The sequence below is a fragment of the Hemicordylus capensis genome, chromosome 4, assembly GCF_027244095.1.
Source record: "Hemicordylus capensis ecotype Gifberg chromosome 4, rHemCap1.1.pri, whole genome shotgun sequence".
NCBI lineage: Eukaryota > Metazoa > Chordata > Lepidosauria > Squamata > Cordylidae > Hemicordylus > Hemicordylus capensis.
The window spans coordinates 27,629,750-27,641,853 of record NC_069660.1 but is presented as its reverse complement, the minus strand read 5'-3'; the positions used below and the strand labels follow the sequence as shown (position 1 = coordinate 27,641,853).

At 44.9% G+C, this 12,104-nt stretch overlaps 1 long non-coding RNA gene across 4 annotated transcripts in view; it reads left to right on the top strand.

Annotated features, from left to right (window-relative positions):
* LOC128324780 (uncharacterized) overlaps positions 1 to 12,104 on the top strand; it is a 164,981-nt gene that overhangs the window by 44,731 nt on the left and 108,146 nt on the right. For 3 of the 4 annotated variants that reach the window (XR_008307093.1, XR_008307092.1, XR_008307094.1), the window contains exon 1: positions 5,324 to 5,478. The exons of the other annotated variant lie outside the window; for it this stretch is intronic. This is a non-coding gene — a long non-coding RNA (uncharacterized LOC128324780). Of the gene's footprint in view, positions 1 to 5,323; positions 5,479 to 12,104 lie in introns of those variants that run through there. 4 annotated transcript variants of the gene reach the window in all.

Below are 12,104 nucleotides of genomic sequence, written 5' to 3'. Positions count from 1 at the left end.
TGCTTCTCTCTCTCTTGCTCGTGCTCTCTTTTTAATAGGGTCTCAAGTACACGCATTCAGCACAGTGGATTCTGGAAAAGCACTCTTATCTATTGCGGTACATGATAGTGACAAGGCAAGCCATTCCCCTTACCCCTCATTCATAAATTGAATGGGGGCCCCATTCATAAATTGCAATTCGCAAAATAAACTAGAACACTCTTCAGACATTTGAAGCTTCATTCATGCATTCATTCAATGAACAGGCATAGAATGAAGGCAACAGCATTGGGATGGTAAACTCCACCCCACTGCCCCCTGAATGTCTGCAATATGCCTAAACACAGAGGCGTATCTAGGGAAAAGAGCGCCTAGGGCAAGCACTGAAATTGTGCCCCCTGTCCAAACATCTGACACCCATCTTTCAGATAACTTTACCATAATATCAGCTCAAAAATACAAGTCAAGCTTGTTAACCTTTTAATATTTCAAAAAATATTTAGCAGTGGACTTAACCAGACCAAAAAATGCTGGAAAACTACAAATTTCAGTATGCTGGGGCTCATGAAATATTCAATTAGTATGTGGAGGTGTACTTGGGAAACTAAACAGAAGTGCCTGTCTAATTCTCTACTATGCATTGTAGCATCACTATTACATAAGTTTTGAAAATAAATGGAGAATTTGACTTTTCCGAGATACCCTGAAAATAATTAAAGGATATGCAGAGTAAACTGTGTCACTGCTTGGAATATATTCTAGTATTTCAGAAAGACAGTTAAAATGAGAGAAAGAGAGCAAGAAACTCCCAGTGGGCCTTAATACTAAGGATTTCACACTGATTCAAAGATAACCATTAACAGCCATATTATTAAGACATGACATTTAACTCACTTATCACAAGAAGCAAAGTAAGAGCAAATGAATACAATCCTAGCTCATAAGCTTCAGCTCAGTATTCCCAAGCCCTGATTCTCTGTACATAGTGCCAGACTGAATATGTGTACAGTGACTTACATTATATTAAATTTAAAAATTGTTTTTTAATCTGCTGCCCCTTTGGGGGGCTTCCTAAAGACCGTGGGAGGGGGTCTGCAAAGGTTTCCCCTCCCCCCGCGGGCCTCGCAGGGACCATTTGAGCATGTGCAGTGGCCATTAAATTTAAAAAAAAAAAATAGCCGCTGAAAAATAGCCGCTGATAGGCCTGGCATGGCCTAGGGCCTCACAGAGGCCATTTGAGCATGTGCGGTGGCCATTTTGTTTTCAGTGGCCATTTAAAAAAAAAATTTTTTAAATGGCGCCCCCCTTCAAGTGCCACCCGGGGCATGTTCCCTGACTGTCCCACCCTAGATATGCCCCTGCCTAAACATGTGCATAGCTCTCCCTGTCCCAGCAGTCATCAGAAGGGCAGTGCTTTCTGCAAGCAGCCACTGGCTATTTGGTTGTTTATTGAGGTACTGCAGAGTGGGATGAGCTATGTGAGGTGAGAGCTTAGTCCCAGGTGTGACAATGGCTTTAGTGCTCTACCTTGGAGGAAGGTGGATCTTCCCTCCTAGGTCCTGAAATGCACCAGCAGCACCAACTTTTGGGGAAAATGCTAAAGATTGGGGTGAGGTGAGGGGAGATGTGATGGGCTGGATGGTAGGGATGTGCACGGAACCGGGTGGAGGAAGTTCGAAGGTGGGGGGGGTGACTTTAAGGGCAGGGGAGGGTGCACTTACTCTTCCTTCCACTTTCCCTTCTCCGGCACTCCATTTGGAAAGGGACCATTGGGGCGGCAGCGTGCCTCCTGCCGCCCCATTGCCTCCTCAGTCCCGATGTCACCGGAAGTACCCAATGTGCTGGTGGTGGGAAAGTGGAGGGAGGGTAAGTACACCCTCCCCCACTCTTAAAATACACCCCCCCCCGCCTTTGAACCAGCAGAACTGCCGGTCGTTTGAACTGCTTCCGTGCACATCCCTACTGGATGGCAGCTCAGTGGTTGGCGAGGTGATGATGTTGCCTCTGGAGCTAGGTAGGTATCATCAACAGTGGTTTGATATCCTGCATTATTATAAGATTGCTGACCTGGCATGCTCTTGCATCCTGTCTTTAGCAGCAGCAATGAGCTGGGCAGAAATTGACAGATGGAGCATTTAACAGCTTGGGAGGAAAGTTATCATCTGCTAAAAGTTGCAGATCCAAGCTGCTGTACAATGAGAAAGCTCATGCGAAAAGTTGGCACCTCTAATTTCCATGCTGAAAAAAATCACCAGCTGATTTCTGCAGATCAATCTGCTCTTAAGAAGCCCAAGAACTGGTAGGGCGGATGCAGATGTGTTCGCATTGTTGGGCGGCTGCCAAGGCCTGGACCCTTGGAAGGAGGCACTGATGTTCCCTGAGACCATCTCTGTGTCTAAAGCCTTTGTGGTGGTGGTGGTGCTGGTGCTGGTGCTGGTGGAGTGACTCTCAAGGTCCACCCAATAGGAGGACACCCATGAAAGGCAGCTTGTTGAAGATCCCCTGAAACCTCCTGGAGCTGGCCTGAGAACTGTACAGGCAAATTATTCTTGTTCAGATGCAGGTGTAAACTGCTCTGAGCCACCCTAGGAAGGGCGGCATATAAATAGAATGAATGAATGAATGAATGAATGAATGAATGAAAACTACCCCACCACATCACCCATGTGAAAATTCTGCCTCCTTCAGTAAGCTTACCAGATCAGAGAGAAGTCAAGGTTAGTTACACAAAGTTCCTTCTCAAGAATAGATCATTTTCTAGTGGCTTTTTTTGGGGGGGGGGGCAAGGCAGCTTGCACTCTAGTTAACATAGTTCTTGTACATATTTCCCTACATTTTGTTTTAAATGCACCCCTCCCCTCCCCGAAGGTATTATGCTGCCTTAAAGACTAACAGATTTATTGTGGCATAAGCAGCCACAAACTAGAGCCCAGTTAATCAGCAATATATAACAAATTTAACTAGGTTAATGCTAATATGGCATTAACATGTGCCATTTCCCCCCTTAAAGCTTTTGCTTTGAACAACTGCAACTGAAGAAAATATTCTGTGTAATTGCAGAGCTTGCAGGCCCAGGATTTTGAACACTGGTGGGGCCAGTAAAAAGTTTTCTTCTGATGTCTGCCTTAAATCTGAAGGTATTTTAAGTACTTGTGACAGCTTGCATGTTAAAAAAAAAGAAAGGATGTTGATAAATTGCCTTAATGATGGTGGGAACATCAACAGGAACGGGCTTTGCACCACCCCCTAAAAGGAGATAATTAGGAAAAGTTTTTGTGACCTGCAAAGCCCTCCCCTTTGATGGAAGTGTCTGTTCATTGTCTAGGTGTTTGGCAGTGATTAAGTGAAAATTACACCTTTGACAGTGCTCAGTGCTTGAGTGGAGCTCTATGAGATGCAGCTGGGTGGATGGAATTGGATGAAGCAGATAACATGAACACCTCACAGGATGAAAACAGCAAGATTAATTTATTAAAAGAGGCATTGTTATGATACATTGATTTATCAGGGAGGTTCAGTCAGCTGGTTGAAGAGATCATCCGGATTAGCTACTTTTTCAATTAGACTCGCTTCAAACTTTGCTGCCTTTTCAAAGAATTTGTTGTTTGTTTGGTAAGTCAGATCTGATTAAAATTAGAGGAGAGAGACAGGAGAAGGTCCATGCTTTTTAATTAAGACAATGCAAGGCGGAGTTATTTGTGCCAAAGAGTACAGGCAGATTTTCAGCCGCACAGGAAAAGAAAACCATAAGAGCATAATATATTTCTTTAGACCATTAACAACATCACAAAGAAGTGAACAAGCTTTAATCGGAACTCTTATTCAGGTTGAATGTTAAGCCAAAAAACAAGGGGTGTGTGTGTGAGTGAAAGAGAGAAGAGAAACAGATGTCGCTGGGGTGATATAAAAACTAGTCACAGTAGGTAATAATCTTAAAAAAGAATGGAGGAGGTGTTATGCAGAGGGCACTGCCAGATGTGATAGCACCAACCAGCCATTGCTTTTCTTCTTGCAGTCATAGGCAAAACTGCAACATTTCTTCCATGTAGCAGTCGATATTCATTCATTCATTCATTTGATTTCTATACTGCCCTTCCAAAAATGGCTCAGGGCGGTTTACACAGAGAAATAACAAATAAATAAAATGGATCCCTGTCCCCAAAGGGCGCACCATCTAAAAAGAAACATATGATAGACATCAGCCACAGTTACTAGAAGTACTGTGCTGGGGGTGGAGAGGGCCAGTTACTCCAGGAGCCCCTGGTGGCGCAGTGGTAAAACTGCCGCCCTGTAACCAGAAGGTTTCAAGTTCGATCCTGACCAGGGGCTCAAGGTTGACTCAGCCTTCCATCCTTCCGAGGTCGGTAAAATGAGTACCCAGAATGTTGGGGGCAATATGCTAAGTCATTGTAAACCGCTTAGAGAGCTCTGGCTATAGAGCGGTATATAAATGTAAGTGCTATTGCTATTGCTATTGCTACTCTCCCCCTGCTAAATAAAGAGAATCACCACGTTAAAAGGTGCCTCTTTGCCAAGTTAGCAGGGATTATCCCATGGTTTGAGGATATAGTCGGCTGGCCCTTCCCCTTTTATCTCTCCTGTTCCCATTGCCGTCTGTTGTATACACCTCTCAAAAAGATGGAACAGTAACGCTAAGAGTAGTCCATGCTTTTGCACAATGGTGCAGCTATACCTCTGTTCTTTTTTTAAAAAAGTCAGATTTTCTCCATTTATAAGTGAGACAATTTAAGCATGGGGAAGATACAAACGAGACAGCGTGGTGTAGTGGTTAGAGTGCTGGACTAGGACTGGGGAGACCCGAGTTCAAATCCCCATTCAGCCATGAGACTTGCTGGGTGACTCTGGGACAGTCACTTCTCTCTCAGCCTAACCTACTTCACAGGGTTGTTGTGAAGAGAAACCTAAGTATGTAGTACACCACTCTGGGCAACTTGGAGGAAGAGCGGGATATAAAATGTAAAAACAAACAAAATGTAGACGAGAGCTGAATGATTGTGTTGCCACAAAGGCATCAGCGGTTTAGAATGCCTGCACAGTAAAGAATCACACTATTGCTGAGTTAGCCTTTTATAGCAGTTTGTGTAATCTTTAGAAGAATCCCTTAGAATACATTACATTCATCAATATACCCATGTGAGAGCAGAAATGGTTCAGCAGTATGTGTGTCCATCTAGTCAAGCCTGATCAGAATCAAAGTCAGAATCAAGGTACCAGGGATTGATTGGCAAAGCCTTTCTCAGCCAGCCAATCTTGTGTAAGCAGCCCTGCCTGCTAGTTTACTTCAATTTCTCGTGCTTATCTCCATGAAGCCTTTACTCCTGTACTCACCGGGAAGGTCTCGATCTAGCTAGTAAAACCACGAACCTTTCACCTAATATATCAAGAGTCAACACTCTCCATCTGCAGTAATGTACCTTCTGTGATCTCATCTCCTTTTGAACCTGCAATCTCTGTCTGCAATCTCCTGCCTCTGTACTTGTGAGTTATTTGCATGCTTTGGAAGAAATAAATCTATTTAAAACTGGTTGGGACTCTTGATTGTTTGAGTTTGACACTTAATGAGGTCATTAAGATGCTCATTACAATGATGATGTGTGAGCCCTTTGGGGACAGGGATCCATCTCATTTATTTGTTATTTCTCTGTGTAAACCACCCTGAGCCATTTTTGGAAGGGCGGTATAGAAATCAAATGAATGAATGAATGAACCAACCCCTCATAAAGAGTAAATAAACAAAAGGTGACAACTAGGGGTGTGTACAAATCAAATTCTGCAATTCGATTTGAGGTTGGATTGAATTGTAGAGCCCTTGAACTGATTCATAAAAAACAGCCAGCTTGGCCGGCTGCTTTGACGAATCACCTGAATCTATTTGGGTGATTTCAGCACCATTTTTAGGCCCATATTGCTGGAAAACAGGCCTCAGAATAGTGCCTTTTTCCTGGGGAGAGCTGATCTACTAATTGGGGTTGGCGGGCAGACCATCCCTTTGCTCCAGACTTAGCGTGTCAGCCCACCTTGGAGGACTGGTCTATCTGGGTAGATCAGTCCTCCGAGGTGGGCTGACACACTGTCTAGGGCAGAGGGCTGGTCTACCCGCCATAGACCAGCCCTCTGGTCTACGGCGGGTAGTAAAAAAAGAATCCAGCAGTTATTTGGCTGTGTCTCTAGCACTAATCGAAACCTGCAGGTCCCATGTAGGACAAAGAACAGGAGCAAAGAAAAATTTAGTAATCCTTGTATTAGCAGAAATGAGACAGTATGTCCCAGCTAGTGCTAGAGAGATCCAAATATCTGCTGTCATCCATATTTTTAACAGGAGAGCAATCATTGCTTGCTCACCCCAGCATGATCTGCTGAAACCAGAGCTCTGTTTGCACCGTGCACAATCCAGTCTCATTAACAGCGCAATTCTATGCATATCTACATGGAAGTAAGTTCCCCTGTGTCACATTGGGCTTACTCTCTGTGTTTTGGATTCCAGCCTAAGGGTGTCTCATCATCCATTTGCTGCCAAAGGTCAGGAGGAGCTGGCACACATGCTCCCATGAATCGCAACTGGAGTGGTCATGTGCCATGTAAAAACAGGAGAGATCTCAGCTTGCCGCAGTGCCAAGCCAACATTTAACCGCAGTCATGAATTTTTAATCTGATCTGCTCTGGTTAAATGTCTACTCAGCCTTGTGCCAAGCTGAGAGCAACCCTGTATTTATGTGGTACACAGTCACTCCAGCTGAGATTCACAGGAGCATGAACTTGACCTCCTCTTGACTTTTGGCAGCAAACAGATCACGTGAACCTGTGCAATATCTCAAAAACACCTTTCCCACTTTATTGTAAAAGACTATTACAAGCTGCAGTCTAGAGCATTTCCATCGTCTCAGTAACAACTATATTCTTCCTTCCTCCCCACCTGCTGAACAATAAGAGTTTTAAAAGCTTGACCAGTATTTTGTGGTGTTTGGGTTGGTCTGAATAAAAGTATGATGCTGCTGTTGCTGTGGGTATTTGGCAGAGGAAGACTTGAGTGAGCAGAGATGCAAGCTTCCCTGAAATGCTTGCAAGGATGGCTAGAGCGTTGTTGATATGCGCCTTGCTTTCTCTCTCTCTTGATTTCGGCAAAGAACTGTGTTTTTCCTGAGGAGATTACTGTTGTGGCAAAGGATTTTATCCCATCATCCCATTATCCCATCCCATCATATATCAGTTTGAAAACGAAAGTTTTTGGTGCAGCATCTAGAGCCCTGGTCAGCACAAGCTTTGCTAGGGAGCTAATTTAAGAAGCAAGCAATGGGTAGCAATTTGGGAACTTAACTGCCCCCCCACCACTACATGGCCTGCTCCCTTCCCATTGCCACACAAATATGACTCATGTACAAGCCTTCTTTGCCTTTACACTGGCACTTACTGGGAGGAGAGGTTGACATGGCTTCCCTCACGGAGCCAGAACTGGTTTAGGCATTGCCAGCTGACAGTCCCTAATCTAATGTGAATTGATATTCACAACAAGGATAAAAAGTGCATTCAATGCCATTCTTAAAATTTACACATTTCAAGTATCAGACAATTATACTGCACCAGGGTGCTTTCTAGAGTAGCTGCTCAGCAGCAGCAAAAAATGCCTCCATTTGGGCAAGTCACATTCGGATCGTAAACAGCAGGGGGAGCAGTCTTGCAACAACTAACAACCCTTGTTTGGCCTATGGCTGCAATAAAAGTATTAAATTAACTAACAACCTGAAAAAAGCAACTTTTTCACACCGGATATTCAATGTCCTTGCTCTATATCGCAGCGATTAAGTTCGCAACAAGGCATTGGAAATGTGAACGGCACCCTGCTGTCCACTTAGGGACTGCGGTGTCACAACACAGGAAGTGTGGAAACACACTTCCAAGATACATCCTGACCTCATTGTAGTATCTAGTCTGGAAAGCGCCCAGTTCCAGAATCATATACCAGATATCTGAAGCTTTTGCTGTAGGTAAAATGTGGGCATTTAATAAGATAGTTATGAAAGAATAATGAAATGCGCAACTTTATGAGCTTCCAGATGTACATTTATTTGACTTTCCTCAGGAGTTGGCTGTAAGTATTGATGTGGGGGTTAGCAGAATATTAATGATGGATGACTCTTCAATCTGGCCTTCCTTCACCAATCTGGTCTTTCTTCTGCTTTTTTCACAGAAGAAGCATACTAATGTGCCACATTCGTGCCTCAGCCCCATGCCAGCAAAGTATTTCTATTCCATTAACTTCTCAGCGCTATTCCCTGCTGATCTATCTGTGTCAATCCCATGCTTGCTCTGGCTGTTTAGCTGGGACCCTAATAGCAGTTGACTAAATGCTCCTTAAATGTAGAGTGTGGGGGGAATGGTTTCTTGTGCTTTCCCTTTGCAGGTGTAGTAACTGCTTTCCCAAAGTTCGGAACTTGCTTATCCAGTTATAAAATCTTTGGTATAAGGAACCAACTTCTCAATCCCTTTGCTGTGTAAACCATTTTGTGAACTATTGGGTTGAAAAATGGTGTACACATATTCTAAACAGTAATGGCCCATCCTGTTTCACACACTGTGAAACAGGATGCTGGACTAGATGGGCCTTGGGCCTGATCCAGCAGGACTGTTCTTATGATGGCATTTAGTCAATCACTTATCCCTTTCAGCTTCTCAGTCTGCTGATTTGGGACTGGATGGGGGCAAACAATCTGAAATAAATGGAAATGCTCTGGGTTGGTAAAACCGAGTAGTGAGGTAAATCTGGTCTTGGACGGGGTCACACTCCCTCTGAAAGACAAAGAGGCTCTTCTCGTGATCAGTGAGAAGAACCTGGATGGGGTTTGTGGAGAGAGCAGGCTAAGCCCGCTCTCCCCACAGACAAGCAGTCAGTCTGCTCTGGGTGGGCGAACTGGCTGCCCACATGACTGCTGGCTCAGTTGCGGTGCCGGCAGGGGCTGGGGGGATTGGGGGCTGCGCAAAGTTGCAGGGCATGCTGGAGAGACCCTCGAGCCGGGAGGCTGCTTTTCAGCCTCCCAGTTGGGGGTCTACTCGTGAGTTTCTGCAGTGTGGAGCCACGCCATGGCAACACACAATTGAAAAAACCGGGTTTGCAGAGTGCTTGCTCCGCAAACCTGGCTTAAGCCCCGGGGTAGTTTAGTGGGTTATCCACTGAAGAACCACCGGGCTTGCAGCCGAGCCTGGTGGTTCTCACGATGGTAGAAAATTGGGCTAGCCTCCGCTAGCCTGAAATTCTTCCATCGTGAATAGCCTTAAAGTCTGCAGCTTGGGGTTGTTTCTGGACCCGATGCTGTACTTGGAGGCTCAGTTGGTGGCAATGTGCAGAAGTGCCTTTTACCAGCTACAGCTGGTACGCCAGCTGTGACCCTACTTGGAGAAGTCAGACCTGACCTCAGTTACTCATGCTTTGGTAACATCCAGAATGAACTTCTGCAATGCTCTCTATGTGGGGATGCTGGTTACTGGTTCATTTCCGGGCTAGATTCAAGATGCTGGTCTTGACCTTTTAATATCTACATGGCTTAGGGAAGGGGTGTCTGTCGGGCTGCATTCATGCATATGAACCTGCCAGGGCCCTCGACTCATCATCTCAGGCCTTGCTCATGGTCCCGCCACTGACAGAGATCTGGTTGGTGGAACCATGTCAACTAATGACATGGCCTTAATTTTATTAGTCTGATTTTACATTGTAACTATTTTATAAATGTTGTGAGCAACCCCAAGCAGTAGTGTACTGGAGGGGTGGGGTATACATACAATAAATACAATAAATAAGTAAATAAATAAATACATAAATAAATGTTCATATGGGTGGGGCAGAGGGGATGGAAAACAAACCACAGGTATGGTTTTCTTCCATTCTCTTCTCCCCGTCCCCACAGCCTCACTCTCTCTCACCTCCCCCGCTGCAATGCTAACCCCGGGTGCATGGGCTGGTCATTCTCTTGGGTTGGAGAACTGGGCAAATGACTACCCACATGCCTAGGGTTAATGTCACAGTGGGGGAAGCATGGGAGAGTGAAACAATGGGAATAAGAGAGAGGAGAGTAGGAATGTGCCACACCTGTGGCTTGTTTCCCTCCCCCCTGAAGCCACACAGGCTGCTGCTGATTCTAAATATTAAGCCTATATCGTCAGGAGACCCTCAATCATGTTTTTCTCCCACATCCTCAGTGTCTCCTTTGCCATCTCTGATCTTTTCTTCCAGCCTGTCACCTCCATCTGTCCTCTCAGAACAGCTTTTGTCATGACAGAAGTACAGCCAGTTGGAGGAGCAGCCATGTCTATTTTTTGCAGAAACAAACAAACCTCCTCATAGAAGGTTGCCATCTTTTTTTGACAGGGCTTTGTGTTTTTAACAGCTGTTCATTAAAAGAAATTCAACAAGTGCTACTTTCCATTACTGTTATCTCTGGTTGGAAAGAGCTCCTCCTGGAGCCCTTACACCATCATAAATGGAAATATCTTCCCATTGATGGCTTCCCTTCACAGCAGACTGGTCCTCTGAAGTTACCCAGAATGCTTACATGCACTAGGCCCAGAGAATAATCACAAAGGGGAAAAAATACCCTAACCCCTCCTGCAAACCAACAAAACTTGCTTTAATATCAACATTGACCCAGCATTTGGAAACTGAAAGCAGAAAAACTTCAGAAAACTCCCAAGTCCCAGGAACAAACCCTAGAAACATAGGAAACTGCCATATACTGAGTCAGACCATTGGTCTATCTAGCTCAGTATTGTCTTCACAGACTGGCAGTGGCTTCTCCAAGGTTGCAGGCAGGAATCTCTCTCAGCCCTATCTTGGACTGGAGAAGCCAGGGAGGGAACTTGAAACTTTCTGCTTTTCCCAGAGTGGCTCCATCCCCTGAGGGGAATATCTTATAGTGCTCACACTTCAAGTCTTCCTTTCATATGCAACCAGGGCAGACCTTGCTTAGCTAAGGGGACAAGTCATGCTTGCTACCACAAGACCAGCTCTCCTCTCCTCACCCTGTACTGGAAAAACATTTCCGCTCCATTTAGAATGCTTCCACTCCCCACAATCTTTGATTTTATTTTAACCTTAAAATATTTTCATATGGCATGTTGCCTGTTTTATTATAAGCATCAAACATTGCTGAAAATGCCCTTAGATGTTGGCTTTTTACATGCTGACATTAACAGTTTTAATACTTTAACATTTTGCTGTGCTAATTTTTGGCAGAGCTTGGGACTGTGGGTGGAACTTAAATATCACTGCTCCTCTCCCTCCCCACAGTGGCTGATACAGCAAGTGGCACCTACTTGTCACATCGCATGTGAGTGCCATATGGTTTCATCTGACCCCCCTTCATGTTGAAGCTCAGCAGTCTGAGCCAAGGAGAAGTGTGGGCTTTTAAATAGAAAAATCAAGACTGAGTCTGCTTTTGCCAGCGTGTTTAGTTTTTCACTTGCAAGTGGGCATGCAATGAATGTAATTCATAAATCAGATTAAGGCAGGTTGTATGAGGAGCTGGTGTAACACATGACCCCTATTCGGGCAGGAGACTATACAGTAGGACCTCGTTATTAGCGGATCTGGGACCTGCAGTTTCACGTATCCACGATCGGGTGAATAGCACCCAATCTCAGTATACACGAGAGAAAAATGGGTTTTTTAAAGGTGTATCCGCAGATCGGGGGTGTCCTGAAATGACCTACAAGGTCATTTCCAGCTGCTATTTTGAGTGCCAGAACCATTCTGTGGCTCATATTCAAAGAAAAAGCTGCTTAAAAATTGTGATCCCCCCCGCAAAAAAATGGCAGAATGGAGAATTGGGGTTGGGGGCATTGCTAGAATGCTGGGGATCCATGGAGCATGGTAGGGCACTTTATTTGGGGTGTTGGGTTTTTTTGCAATTTTTTTTGCCTAGGTCTTTTTGCAATTTTCCATGCCCTTTGGAACCTAACCCCCACAACCCCATTGACTTCATGCCTCGGTATTCACACGTTCGGTATCTGTGGCACTAGCTCAGAACAGAACCCCCGTGAATAGCGAGACCCTCCTGTTCTCACATACAATTTCCTAAATTGGCCAGACATCCCACCTGTGCATCATTCACTCCTCT